General features: G+C 41.6%; 2 long non-coding RNA genes across 3 annotated transcripts in view; both read left to right on the forward strand.

The window, feature by feature from the left end:
* The first annotated feature begins 354 nt into the window (after nt 1–354).
* LOC116643811 lies at nt 355–11,270 on the forward strand. Of its 2 annotated transcripts, XR_004301629.1 has the most exons (4): nt 355–527; nt 1,113–1,194; nt 9,060–9,494; nt 10,811–11,270. It is a non-coding gene; the product is annotated as an uncharacterized LOC116643811 (long non-coding RNA). The 2 variants fall into 2 exon arrangements; XR_004301628.1 differs by lacking the exon at nt 9,060–9,494.
* Nucleotides 11,271–11,582: 312 nt separating this feature from the next.
* Nucleotides 11,583–15,062, forward strand: part of LOC116643810 — a 9,651-nt gene continuing 6,171 nt past the window's right edge. Inside the window, exons 1-3 of the long non-coding RNA XR_004301627.1 lie at nt 11,583–11,808; nt 14,044–14,149; nt 14,925–15,011. This is a non-coding gene — a long non-coding RNA (uncharacterized LOC116643810). The remainder of the gene's footprint in view (nt 11,809–14,043; nt 14,150–14,924; nt 15,012–15,062) is intronic.

Here is a 15,062-nt window from a genome sequence, read left to right on the forward strand (position 1 = left end):
GAGGTTTATTTCCTGATTCAGGGTATGGTCTAGCTTGGTAAATGGGCCACAGGCACTTGAAAAGAGTGTGTATCCCATTGTTGTGTGAAGTGTTCTGTGATTATGGATGAGATCCTGTTGGTTGACAGTGTTGTTGAGTTCTTCTCTACCCTTGCTGATTTTCAATATCTAGTGGTTCTATCAGTTGTTTGGAGACAGGTGCTGGTCTCCAATGGGAGATGTGGATTTGTCTGTCTCTCCTAATTCTGTCCGTCCCTGATGCATCACCATATTTTGCAACTCTCTTGTTTGGCACACACACAGTCAGGGTTGCTATGACTACTTCTTGGTGGATCATTATGTAATGTCCTTTTCTGTTCCTGGCAATTTTCTTTACTCTGAAGTCAATGCTAACTGATTTTAATAGAGCTACTTCTGCTTTCTTTTCATTAATGTTTGCATGACAGAGCTTTTTTTCATCCTTTTATTTTCGACCCACTCATATTATTATATTTGAAGTGATTTTCTTATAAGCAGCTTATAGTTGGGTGAGTTTTCTTTGTCTGTTTTTGTTTGTTGGTTGGTTTTGCTCTGTTTTGTTCATTTTTTTATACATCCATTTTGCAAATCTCTGTGTTTTAGCTGGTGTATTGAGACAATTCAAATAAAATGTACCTATTGATAACTTTGGACTGAAGCTTGCCATTTTATGTTTTCCTTTCAGTTTGCTCTCTCTGTTTTTCATTTATCTGCCTTTCTGGGAGTTGCTTAAAGAATTTTTAGAATTTATTTTGATTTATCTATATAGTGCTTGGATAGATCTTGTATAAGTTTAGTGGTTGCTCTGGGATTATATCACTCTAACAATACAGTCTACTTTGGACATTTTACCAGGTTGAGGAAATATAGAAACTTTACTTATCTTTATGTTACTCTTAATGTGCTCTTCCCTGTTTTTAATTAACTGCCTTAAATATTTCATTTACATGCACTGAAACCCACATCAGGCTGTGTTATGTTTTTGCTTCTACCATCAAACATAATATAGGAAACTCAAGAGGAGCAGGAAAGTCTGTCTTATTTATCCATATTTTTGCTTCCCGTGTCCTTCCTGTCCTTCTGATGCCCCACAGTTGCTTCTTTGTGGCTAACATCCTTTAGCCATTCCGTCAGACCAGGGGTGCTGCCAACAAGGACTCTTAGTTTTCTTCATCTGTAAGTATCTTGACTCCGCTTTCATGCCTGAAGGATATTTTCACTGAATATGGAATTTGCGGTTGAGAGGCCTTTTCTTTCAGCACTTACAAAACCTTTATTTTGATGATAAATTCCCTATCATTGGAATTTTCCCCTGTAGTGGTTAGGATGTTCTTCACTACTTTCAAAATTTTTTCTTGTCCTAGGTTTCGTAAATTTGATGATGATGTATCTTGTTGTGGATTTCTTCAGATTTGTACTGTTTGTATTTCCCACAGCTTCTCAAATCCATAGGTTTATGTCTTTGGCCAAATCCGTGAACTTTTTAGCCATCATTTTTCAGCTACTTTTCCTGTCATGCTCTCCTACCCTATCTCTAGCTAGGACCCCCATGGCCCGTGGTTCAGGTCTTGAGCTAAGCACCCGTGCCGCTGTTTGCAGAATATGATTCATAGTGAGTATGACAACTGGGTACAATTTTTGTTTGGTCCTGATATTTGAAGTTACTGGAAACAGTTTCAGAACAAATGGGAAATAGTCACAATATAATCATGATCATGATTATAGTACCCAGTTGTCATACTCACTATGAATCATATTCTGCTGTACTATTCTTGCTGAGATAACAATTTAATGCATGTTGTTCTATACTTGAAAGCAGAAGTGTACGATTTGTTTAGCCTCAAAAATTTAGCTCATTTCCATTACAAAAGAAAGTTTGATATAATTTGGAAACTTCAACACTGAAATAGCTAGCATCAATATTATTTTATACCAGAGGAATATTGGTTTCATCAAGAGTAACTGAATATTTAGGTTTTATGCATTAACATTCAATATTCATGATCTAGAGGCGTTTGGTTCACTTCCTGTGAACTTTATATCACTGTTTATAAGGGTATTTCAATGGGCAGAATTGACAAGAATTGAAGAAGACTTTCAAAGAAGTGTTACTTTATTTACCTAACTTGAAAGACATATAGTAAGTAAAATCAGAAAACTTGTTTTGTTTTAGAGTTAGAAGGATCTTATGGGATCCAAAGCCTTCCCCTAAAATAAGATAGATCACCAGTTTTTATTTTTATATTCACTTCCTTGAGAGAGTTAGCTCAAAAATTTAGCAATTAGAAAAAAAGAAAAAGGTTTGTTAAATTCAAGGTAACCTATTAAAGTGATTGCCATGCAAATTATTTTATTTCTGACCCCATATATACGTGATGAATACTAAGACAAAAGCCATATAAAGGTCAGATACGGCCATGAGCTACATGTAGGCCACAGAGTAGAGTTCCTGTGTGTCGTGGAGAGAGTGTGACTCGGGAGGGATGCCGACTCAGTTTTGAACTTCCAAGCATGGATGTTTGATTTCAGTTCTCTCCTTTAACCTCCATCATGTTTGTTGCCCTCTTGCAGAATGGGGAGGAAAGGATGATGGATTTTATAGATTTGAATGATTATGAATGACCTTCCTTTAGGAAAGAGCACTTGGGAGCATTTCTCCCCCTATAGTCTGACTCAACCTTTAGGGGAAATTGAGGTAAAGGGACCAGGATTTCGAGAGAACAACTTCCTGCCCAGCTCTCAAGACTCATTTAATCAATTAAAGGAAAATCAGAGCTGTTATCCCACAGCTGATACCAGATGCCCTCTGCCAAGTGAAGCGACATCAGGAAGTTAAACTAAGATCAAATAGTCTGATGCTTGCTGAGGGAATGAACAGTACACTTGGCCTTTCCAGAACACAGATGGGTCTGCCCTCCTCCGTTCCAAAGTGGAAGTAGAGATTGCAAACTTCTGGGCATGCAGCGTGTCACTTTCCTCAGCGTTTGGTCAGCACCATTAAGAACTGAAAGCTCCTCCCACTGTTGTAATTGTTAGAATCATCCTCCAATTTTATTTAAAGTTGTGTGTAGAAAAATAAAATAAAATAAAAATAAACCTATGTGTAAGCAGTAGGGAAATATTTCCCTAATGATGACATGCTTTGAAATTCATTTGCAAAACACTCAAAGCTGAGAGAGAGTAAAAAGTATCAGTAAACATCGATAACAACTCTCTTTTAAAAAATCATTGCTTATTGTAGTTTCTAGATTCTTAAGAAAGTGTAAGAGAGACATCTACTGGAGAGGAGAGGGCATATCTAGTTATCAGATAAGTTTTCAGTTTCAAGGAGATAACACAACTTTATTTCCATTGCCCTAAGATTGTATACCATATACTTCTGAGATGAATGCGTTACCATAGTTATGAAGATTCATTTGTGAAAATGTGTGAACACCATTTGCTCAATTGTCAAGAGAAGGCTAAGTTTATTTCAGAAACCACTTTGGTAAGTCAAACAAGTGTTGCTCCACATCTAAAACATTATATGTAAATCATATAACCAATGATGGATTTTTTTTGCGAAATACTAATTTTTATTAAAAATTTTTAAAACATTTCTGTAAACCTTATATACAAAATCATAGGCATTATTATTTTATAAGCTAGAAAATTCGTATCTCTTAGAAATTGAACTAGCACAGAACTATAACTTAAAACATTATAGCCTGGTAGAGGCCAGAATCTGGAAGTGGACACACAAAAAAAATGTTGCTTATCTAAGGAGTACAGGCAAAAGGCTAGCTGGGATACACAATGACAACTGAAGTTTCCAGAACAGAATAAAAGTATGAGTTTTAGGTCCTGCTCCCCCACTGCTTGGAGTAGCTGTGGATGAATAGTTCCAAGAGCTTGAAAGTCACATAAAACTTACTGAAAGCTCAGTTGCACCAATGCCACAAGACCTGATTTATCTAAATAAACTTGGAATAACTCTTCATGCAGGTGCTGAGGACGTTGTATCAATCTTGTTGATATACAAAATAGAAATAGTAGGTATACTCATGGATGCTGTGTCTTAATTCCAGCTGCTGTAACAGAATACCATAGACTGGGGACTTAAACCACAGAAATTTATTTATCACAGTTCCAGAATCTGGGAAGTCCAAGATCAAGGTACCAGCTGATTCAGTTCCTGGAGAGAACCCCCTTCCTGGTTTTTCATAAAAGGCCTTCTCCTTCACATAGTGGAGAGAAAAACGATCTTGTCTCTTCCATTTTTGTAAACGCATTAATCCTGTCATGGTGGCCCTATCCTCATCACTGAATCTAGCCCTAATTACTTCCCAAAGGTCTCCCCTCCAAATCCTAACACGGGGGATTAGGAGTTAACAATACTGTATTGTGCACTTCAAAAAATTGTCAGAGAGTACCCTCGTGTTTAGTGTTCTTACCACAAAAGAAGAGAGGCATGAGGAAATGTTTGGAGGTGTTCGGCAGGTTTATGACCTTGAGTTTGATGATGGGTTCACAGGGGCATACATATGTCTAAACTCATCAAAATACATACATTAAATGTGCAGTTTTTGTCAATCATACATCAATAAAGCTATTAATAAAAAATTATGTTACTCTTAAGATTGTTTAAAAACAGAATGATAAAGGAGGCTTTATGTATTTGGAATACCAAAGAGTCAATGTAGAAATTAGTTAATTAAAATAAAAAGTATTTTCTTTTCCTAAAAGTTTACTGAAATGCTTGATGATAAAATGATATGAGTGTTAGTTTGTGCTGACATGAATTTGCATAAAATGTAATGTAAGGTTGGCAACATTTTTCCTGAAGGTAGAAATTAATTGAGGGGCGCCTGGGTGGCTCAGTTGGTTAAACGTCTGCCTTTGGCTCAGGTCATGATCTCAGTGTCCTAGGATCGAGCCCTGTATTGGGTTCCCTGCTCAGCGGGGAGATTTCTCCCTCTCCCTCTGCTTGCCCCTCCCCCTGCTTGTGCTCTCTCTCTCTGTGTCAAATAAATAAATAAAATCTAAAAAAAAAAAGACATTAATTGAATTTCTACCTAATACAATGCATTTGAATATCTATAAAAAAACTATTATTTTCAATTCTCTACATCTTAAAGAGGTATAAAATAGCTCAGCCAAAAAAAAAGGAAAAAAAAAGAAAAGAAAAAGAAAGGTTCAGAAGCTATAAGATCAGATAACCTCTCAGGTCTGGTAGTTGTTCCGACATTTCATTGAAAGAACACAATCTCTCTGACCATTATAAAGTCTTTGAAATTCTTTTCAGACAGAACTTCATCGAGTTGGCACAAGATAGAATATTAAAAATAATTTTATATCCTAGATCACTCACTATGTAATAGTTGAATATATCTTGAAACAGGCTTGAAGAACTAAATGGCATTGTTAAAACAAACTTCATTCCATTCCTGTCTCTCTGAGCCCGAAGTTTTAAACACTTAGATTTGTAAAAACAATGATACAGAAATAAAACTGTGCCCCACCCTATTTCATTCTAGCAAGATATGGTGCTAATGCATACATCTATCTGAAATATTTGAAAATGAAAGAACACCTCATCTCTCTCTCTCATGAGGTTCACGTCCCATGAATTTGCTTTTTATGTCTAATATTTCATAAAACATACAGTAATTTGTTTTTCAATATGCTTTTGCTAAAAATAATTGCAATAGTAAGTTAATCTAAAACAAATGTAAACCCTGATGTCTTTTGAACACAGGGAATTGTAAAAATTAAATGGATATGCTCATTTGTGTGGCACAGACATATGGCAGAGTGTTCAATAAAACATGCTTACAAACATCCTCGCGGGGGGGTGGGGTGGGAAGGACATACAGATTCAAGAAGAAACTGGTCAATGTCATTGGCCTTTAAAGAAGAGCTTGTTCAGATGTGTCTTAAATGGCTTATGATGCATATCAAACTGCCCTAATGTGCTTTACTCCTGGATTATATCCTTTATAACAATGTATATTATAATGAAAAATTATAGATATCTATTTAAAAACATAGGAGAGGGAGCCAAGTTTTTAAAAGAAGTAACAAGGAGTAAAGGAACGACCACCAGAAAAAGAAAGGAAGGGCTGTGCCTGTTGAACCAATGCTGCGTGTGGAGGAGCGAAGTTTCCACACAGCCACAGCCCCGGCGTCTTTACATAGTTTAGTCTCTAAGCCTGTGACTGGATCTGCATCTCTGGCTATGTATCCTCTTTAGAGCATATTTTGTGAACACTTAGGTTTTTCCAGATGACTGTGGTAGCTTAGATACACCATTCTCCACCCTCGTCACTGAGTATCCTCTCCAAAATGCAGCCAGAATAGTATTTTAGTGAAGACAAATGCTATTATCTTTTTCCTTTTCCTTTTCCTTCTCCTTTTCCTTTTCCTTCTCCTTTTCCTTCTCCTTCTCCTTCTCCTTCCCCTTCCCCTTCCCCTTCCCTTTTTTTTCCCTTTCCCTTTTCCTTTTTTTTTTTTTTTTTTAAGCTTTCCAGGGCTCTTGGCATAACGACCACCAGAACCTACCTGCAACACCACCCCCCTCTGCCTTCTCTCCCATCCTCACTTCTTTCTAGCCAGGCCCGCCTTTCCACTTCCCATGGTGGTCCCACCGACTCCTTCCCTCAGGACCTGTGCTCAAGCTGACCTCCTCCCCCTGCCTGCCCCCATCCCCTTCAGCTCCTTCTCATCACATTTCAGATCAAGTATGTCTGCCTTGGGTAAGTCTTCCCTGACCAGCAGACTAGAACAGGCTCCCGAATTTACCTTCCCAGCCCACCCCGTATTTGCTTGCATGGCACTTCATGTTTGTTGTAATAAATATATTTGTGGGATGATTTGATTACCTTTGATCTCTAACAGTGAGTTCCTCGAAGGCAGGACCCATACACATTTGCACACCATGGTATCCTACCATCGGCCTCACTGCCTAGAACAGTAACCATTCAACACTTTATAAGACACAGTGAATGACTATTTTATCAGACACGATCTACCTAGAGAAGGAAAAGTAGAGTTTAGAAAAGGCCACATAAATGCAATTTCACACGGATAGTTGTACACTAATGAGTCAAGAAATGGTTCCTTTAGTACATTTTGCAATTAATTTTAGATACAGCCTCAGATGTAATTTTGAGGTCAGTAGCTGATCCACTGTAACATCTGACCATAGTGGTGAGCCCATGAAATGGCTGTCACAGCCCAGGCTACTGGTTCAAGTTAAGATTTTGGTCAGTCACCTGGTCTCCCTAGGTTTCCTCGGTTTCCCCATTTGTACAATCAGTATTATGTCGGATCTGTGTGATGTGTTTAAGTCCTGAAGTTCAGTGAAAGTAGAGGCGTAAACCTGCAAACTAATTTTAACAGCTGTATGGCATATTCAAACTTGGGGCAGTTGGGACAGAGAAGTCTAGAAGCTGGTTGCCTATCGGGAGAAATCAGCAGGGCAGGCAAATCAAGAGTAGACGACATACAGAGGGAGTAGCCAAGGTTTTGAAGACATGATGTTTGTTTCTCATTAAAAAAAGGAGAGAGAGAGAATTCAAACCAGACAAATTAGGGCCAGGAACAGGCAAATTGCCCAAAGCAGTTTCCATAAATATAAACGAAAGCACATATAACAAAACAAAAACAAGCCCATATATAGAAATTCAAGAAACAGTTACAGTGTAACAACAGTATCTGGAAAGTGATTTATTTTTTCTCTTTGTTCTGGTGGACTATCTTGGCATTTAGTTGGATTGTGAAATCATCTTTAAGTTCTATTGTTTAAGAAGATGTGTACATTTATATAAATACACTAAACATATACATCATAGGCTCCAGTGACCCCGTTGAGCGAGTATCCCTCTTCCTGGGAATCCTCCTGAAGTGATGGGAGCTGCTTCCCCTGGGCCACCAGAAGGGACTTCACTTCCTCCAACAGCCTCCGAGGGGGACCTACCGTAGCTTGGGTTCCTGACGCGTAACCCCCAGCTCCTTTCCACAATGTAACTTTACGCAATTTCACACGGATAACGGTACACTAATGAATCAAAAAATAGTTCCTTTACTATGTTTTGCAAATAATTTTGGGCCAGCATCAGCTGCAATTTTGAAGCCCATAGTTAATCCATAGTGACATTTGCCCATGAGGAGATATCTCCCCCCCCCCCCCTCCCCCCCCCCCCCCCTTCTCCCCTATGAAAAGCAAGCTGCAAGAACTTTTTCAACTTTCAACTGAGAAACGGTTGTCTTGGAGTCTAGGGGGAGTTTTTAATACCTTTGCAGAACTGGGACATGGTTGTCCCCGTTAGTGAAATTCTTAATGAAAAAGTGGGTTTTCTATGTAAACGTGAAGTGACAGAATGTGTGTGTGTGTGTGTGTCTTTCACACTTTTGAAAAGTGAATTGGGTGAGACTTCTGTAGTGTCTAGTAAGAAGTGTTTGCACATCTGTCAACTAAACACCCATAATCATTTGTAGTTATGACAAAGTAATCAAGGCATATTAATGGCATCATCCCCTTGGGTGCGGTTTCTGAGCACCCTGCCTGGGATGTCGGGGAGCCAATAAGAGTCGCAGGGAATTTACCACCCCCTCTGTCCTCACCCCCCTACCCATTCTGCTGCCTTCTCTGCTTTCAGCTGTCTTCTTGTACCTGTTGGTTGTCTCATGCTCAGGGATTTTTAGTTCTAGGAGGGAGAATTTGGGAGGAATGTGGCTATTCCATCTTTCCCAGAACTGATCGATATGCTTTTTGAAATACCATTATGCTCAATTTTTTCTGTACAACTATTGAAAATTAAGAGCAGGTTTTAACAAGCAAAATCCAATATTAAAAAAGGGAGTAAGTAATTTGATAAGATGATTTATGGAATAACGCGAGTCATTTCAAATAGCTCATAGAAACATCATGACCTATATTCACTTTGAAAGCAATGACGAGATCACTTCAAAAGCTGACAAGCCCACATCTGTGCTTTCTTGTTTTTGTTCATTTACTGCAAGTCCTGTCTTTGAGCCACATCTTTCTATCTCCCTTTGAGGCTGAGTGACTGTCAAACTGAGAAGACGCAAGGGTGTCTGCTGGGGGAAAAGGAAAACAAAAACAGAAAACACAACAACAAAGATGAGAACCTTTTGATGCAAGGAGATATCTGGGTCACAGTGCATTATCTTCCCCCCGGGAGAATCCCTAGGACTTCTGAGGACATGAGAGTGATAGAAAAGTTATCTCTGCTTGGGAACCGCCGAAGTTTGTTGGGGCAAATACAGCTCCCACAAGAGAACCCATCGGCCTGTGGCAGAACTGGTGACCCAGATGCGGCTCAGGGACACCTGGGCTCTGCCTTGGTTTCCCACGTGGAGGAAGATGTGACCTTGTTGGTGCTGCATTAATTTACGAAATGGGAGAGCCTAATGCTCAGATCCTGAGAGGTAGTTCTTCTGGAACGGAAAAGGGCAGATCACAAAAGTCACAGGTACAACAAAAGTTCAGCTCCTTTTGCAACCTTGGTGGACTCTGTAGGTGCTGGGATGGTCCTCAGGGGGCAGCTTAGACCTTCTGAAGCAAGTAGCAGAAGAAAAACTTTCCAGACACAGGAGTATGCTCAGCCACCTTGCCACTATGCTTCCAGTAAATGTAGAAACTGAACTCCTCGGTTGCCTAAGTCAGGAATCTAATACAGACACCTGGGGATGTGTCTTTGTGAGCAGGGCCTTCATCCGAGTCCATAACCCTACCTGAAGCACACAGGTCTCTAAATATGTGGGTTGAGCTCTACACATGTTTGTGTAAAACATATACTGATTGCCTCTGTATCCAATAGATACTTATGACATACTATACATGTGTAAATTCCTATGGGTAAGAGGATTCCTCCTCTTAAAGTATGTTTTATGTGACCCTGACTTTAAATTTGGGGTGTCTGCGAAGAGAAGGAGATGGGCAAGGCACCAAAGAAATAACCATCTGTTGGGTCAAAATGCAAACGCCCGTGGTACCTCAAGGCCTTGTGATTTGTGGAGCGCATGACTGTGGTAGGCAGGATTCTGAGGATGCCCTTCCTCCCCCGCCCTGGTTATTCGATCACAGATAAATCTAGATGCTGTTTTGAAAGTCCTTGGCAGATAAAACTAAGGTTAAAAAATCAGCTGATTTTAAGATAGGGAGATTATCCCTGAGGAGGTGCCCAGTGTGATCACGTGAGCCCTCAAAATCCGAAGGGGAGTGGGGAAAGGGCAGCAGGACAGGCAGGTGGGGGGGTGGGTATTGGGGAGGGGGCGTGGCAGACAGGCGCTTCCTTGTCAGATCCCCATACCAGGGAATGAGGGCGGGCAATTTCCGAAAGCTGAGAATGACCTCAGCCGAGAGCCAGCAAAGAAGCCACAAGGAAATCCTAAAACCACAGGGAACTGACTTCTGAGAACAACCTGAATGAGATTAAAAGGAGAGTCTCCCTCGGGGCTCCGGAAAGGAATTGCCCCTTGCCCATACCTCGATCTTAGGCTTTTGAGACTCTAAGCAGACAACCAGCCGAGCCATTTGTACCCAAACTTCTGACCTGTGCAATGTGAAGGGGTTTGTTGAAGCGAGAGGAAGGAGTGATTAGTTTGCCCCACACGGTGCAAACCGCTCAGCCACCAGCAGACAGAGGACCCCTTGCTGCTCCCGCTTCTCCTTGAGCTGATAGCAGGGGACGCGAGAGGCGGCGCTTCCATCCAGAATAATCCACCAATTTGATTTCTGTGTGTGCGGCGTGTGATAGAGAAATCACTCATTTTTCTCTGTTTACAGAATCTCAATCCATGCTGCATGTTTATCTTGGCCAGCAGTAGCCGTGTCTCTCCCAGTCCAGTTTTAGCCCTTTTGGGGGTAAAACTACCAGCTACGTGAGACGCTCGGCGGAGCTCGCAAAATGAATTTCACAAATGTCGGAGAACCTGTTCCCATCAGACCGGCTGCCCCTGGGTGCTGAGCAGCCTTAAGAACACCTACATTGTCAGTCTTGTGGAAGGAAGCGTCTGGCTCCCGGGACAGAGCTGAAAATACCAGCGCCCCTGCCCTGGCCTCCCAGCTCACCAGCCTCCAGAGGGCCTGACCTTGAGATCCAGGCCCCGCCGACCTGTGAACGGGAGGCAAGCCCTCTCCTGGCTGCCCGTGGCCATGGCCGAGCCCTGCTCTGATCCTTCAGGGGTGACCCTGTAGCTGGCCTGTGGTCAGCTGGGAGCCTCCAACGGCCCAGAGGGGGCCGCTCTCCTCCGGCTGTCTAGCCGATGACCAAGCGGTGGTGGCGGGGGGGAAGGGGGTGGGGGTGTGGGGGGGTGTGTGGGGGGGGGCGGCTGCTTCTCTGTGCCCACGACGGGGCTTCTGTGGGAGCAGTCTTTGCCTGGGAGCTCCTCGTTGGGCTTGCAGAGACTTCCGGAGGGACCCCACCGTCTGGGGCTCTTCCTGCCCAGGCCGCCCTACCCATCTCTCACCCTGTCAGACCTACATCAGGCCTGAGGTCTTCCCCTGCCTCCTCCTGTTCCCCACCCCCTTCCTCTTTCACAGGCATTGCCCCCAGTAAACCTCTTCAGCTTCTAATTCCGTTTGGCACGTGCTTCCCGCAGGGACCCAGTGGACACCAGGGTTTCTGGGGCCATATCAGCACTGCCCATGCCCTTCAATGCTGGTGGTGTTTGCGAGGCAAACAGGTCTTCCTGACTGCACTGGACACAGCTGTGTCCCCCCCGCGTGTGCCTATGGGATGAACTTGGCTCTGAGCTACAACAGAGCTGCGATCCTGGGACTGTGTGAGTATTCTCATATCCTTTTAATGATTCCATTTCTTTTTCTGATGAAAGCAGCTACCTGCCATTTCTGTTGCCTGCAACCAAGGAGACTAGCAGAGAAACCATCCCAGACACACGTTCCAAACTTGGTCAGAAATCTTTTCAAAGTGTTTTCAAGAATACCACAATAGATAGAAGTGTATTTTTATTTACCTCGTATGAGAAACGTAACAAATAACTGCTACCTTGCTGAGGGAAGGCCCTAAGAGATTAGAGTTTGAAGGTCACGATTCCTGAGCCTGTGTGTAAAGGCAGGTGAACTTGGATCTGCACTGTCAGGAAGGTCAGCTCCTGGCTTAGGGACTGACTGTCAATTCTGCTTCTTAACCTCTCCATATTTTTACGCCTTGCCTGATTCATGCATTTTATTCCAAAGGCACCTTACATCCACAGGTGAGTCTTGCTTTGTCTTATAGATGCTCTCTCTTAAAAATAATTGTGATGTCTAAAAATGTGTTTTCATTACTCTTTGTAAGTTTGATAGTAAATCAGGGCAACTGTATCCCCTGGGTCTTGGGAACCATCATGTACTTGTAATCCTGAATTTTCTCTAGAAGAGTTGTCCCCACACCACTGTATTGATTCTAAACCTGCAAGGCCCCTTGCTTCTCAGTTCACCAGACTTAGTCACAGGCCACCTCTCACTTGCTCATCACAATTACTGTCAGATAAGTTCATCCTCACATCAGTGATGAGGACACTCAGGTGCTCTGAGGTTAATTGACTTGACCAAGATCACAAAGCTCATAAATGGAGTAACCGAGATCCAAAATTAGGTGTCTTTATTGTAAATATCATTTGTCTTATGGAAGAATATGCTGATTTTCTCAATGCATGTTATTCTGGTTTGAACTTGTTTCTGGATTTGGAATGAGTTAAATTCAATTACATTGTGAGTGAGTTTTTTGAAAATATGTTTTGATGAAGAATCTACATTCTACTTTTCTTATAATTTCTTATTCCAAAGTAAATTTATTTTTGCTTTCAAGATATGATTATAGAGAGGTGATTCAGGAAGAAATGAAGGGAGGACACTCTTCTTCCCTTCCTTTCTATATGCAAAATTGAAGGGGACCCTTGACTATATACATATACATATATACGTATATAGGCTATATCTACAGATAAAGATACAAATATATTAATTCCTGTTTTATAGATATGGCTACAAATATATATTCCTGTTTATATATATATATATATATATACATATATATATATATGTATATAAAGCTGACATGATGATTTCTTCAAACAATATGTTAAAAACCATATACATTGCTTTATTAAAAACACCTTAAGGTGATTTTAGAGCTCTATTTTGATGGTATTGTCCTAAACTGGACCTATTATTGGGCGCTTGGCTGGCTCAGTCTGTTAAGCCTCTGACTCTTGATTTTGGCTTTGGTCATGATCTCAGGATCATGAGATCAAGCCCTGCAACAGGCTCTGCACTCAGCGGGGAGTCTGCTTGAGATTCTCTCTCCCCTTCTCTCTGCCCCTCCCCCCACTTGAGCCCAAGCTCTCTCTCTAAAATAAATAAATAAATATTTAAAAAGCAAATAAGTAAATTGGACCTATGATTATGCAGAAAAATTTCTATCAGGAATGGCACAACTTGGGACGCCTGGGTGGCTCCGTTGGTTAAACAGCTGCCTCCACTAAGGTCATGATCTCGGGGTCCAGGGATTGAGCCCCACAGGGGTGGGCTCCCTGCTCAGTGGGGAGCCTGCTTCTCCCTCTCCCTCTGCTGCTCCCCCTGCTTGTGCTCTCTCACTCACATTCTCTCTCAAATAAATAAATAAATACAATCTTTAAAAAAGAAGAAAGGAATGATACAAGTTTTTGAAATTCAGCCAGCTACGTTTGCAATCTCACTGCCTCCTGGCCTGCACGTGGATACAGCGCGTACCTGAACAACGCTGGTGTGAGCCAGCATGCCAGGTCTCTGTGAGCTTTCCCATGTGTGCTGAGTGCGTGCGCTCTGCTGAGGTTACGGCCATGACATTGTCCACACTGTCACTTACCATGCTCCACTGGCTCACAGGGAGAATGACCGCTGCGCAGGGCCTCGGGTCGGTTAAAACTCGCCCTCATGCCCTTCCTAATGTGACATGTGAAGTGCGGGATTTATATGCCCTTTGTCTCTGTAAGTGCTTACGGGGGACTCATGTAATCTTCTGCTTGACTGGGTAGGAACCAGGCAAGCGGGGCTCCTTGTCTCACCATGTCAGCCTCTTCAGCTCAAAATTTTCGGATGGCCGCTGACATACTTCTGCTTTTGTTTCAAGGTTTGCTCAAGGTAAACACAATTTAAAAATCTTCAAAGAAATGCAGACATTGGTCAAATTTATTAGAGATTCAAAAGATTAAAAAGGTTAAAAAGATCCCTTTTTAAGGGAAATTATTGATTTTATTAAAATTGATATAAACATAAATTCTTTAGGAAAGACTAAAATGGGTTGCAGTTGTGGAAACAAAAATGTATCTCTATTATTTCTTCCAAATGACTTCCAGGTAATAGAAAATCCAGGGACTTAAGAGATCGCTTTCAAAGCTGAATGGTGGTAGTACCTCAAAGACACCACTAGAAGGGGCTAGTGCCTCTCATTTGGACTATTAACTCCTCGGAGAAAGAATGAAACTTTCTATAAACACACAGGTTCTAAAATCTTGCTTTGATTGCTGGATCTCATCCAATGAGCCAACACTCTAGAATTGTGTACTGATTTTTAAAAATGTGATTAAAAGCCAAAAATACAATTATTTTATGTTAATGCCTGTCCCTTCTCTCCCTGCCTCCAGAAGCAGTGGAGTAGAATAGGGAAGAGAATTAAAGGAAAAACTGCCCGGACACTCACATATACAAATAAATGCTTCCATTTCCACACTCCACTCACAACCCCTCCAGATATTGATCACAAGTCAGATAAAATGCAGTATTAATTGCAAAATACATCTCGACATCCTGTTTTCAAATCAGATTAAAAATTCATGGTTAGCTGCTAGTTTGTTGATGCATTAACTTTTCATAATTAAAAAAAAAAATTGTAATCCACTTGCTTTTTTGCGTGTAGGCGATTGAGCGGAGAGCACGCTGCGAAGACATCTCAAACCGTTGATGTGCTGCCTGCTTGTGCGGCCCTGTCTTCAGGACACCGCAGGTGAGGGGCCATCAGGAACAGGTGTCCGCGCAGGGGCGGGGCCATCAGGAA

This window comes from Phoca vitulina, unplaced genomic scaffold (assembly GCF_004348235.1).
Source record: "Phoca vitulina isolate PV1807 unplaced genomic scaffold, GSC_HSeal_1.0 scaffold27, whole genome shotgun sequence".
NCBI classification, from domain to species: domain Eukaryota; kingdom Metazoa; phylum Chordata; class Mammalia; order Carnivora; family Phocidae; genus Phoca; species Phoca vitulina.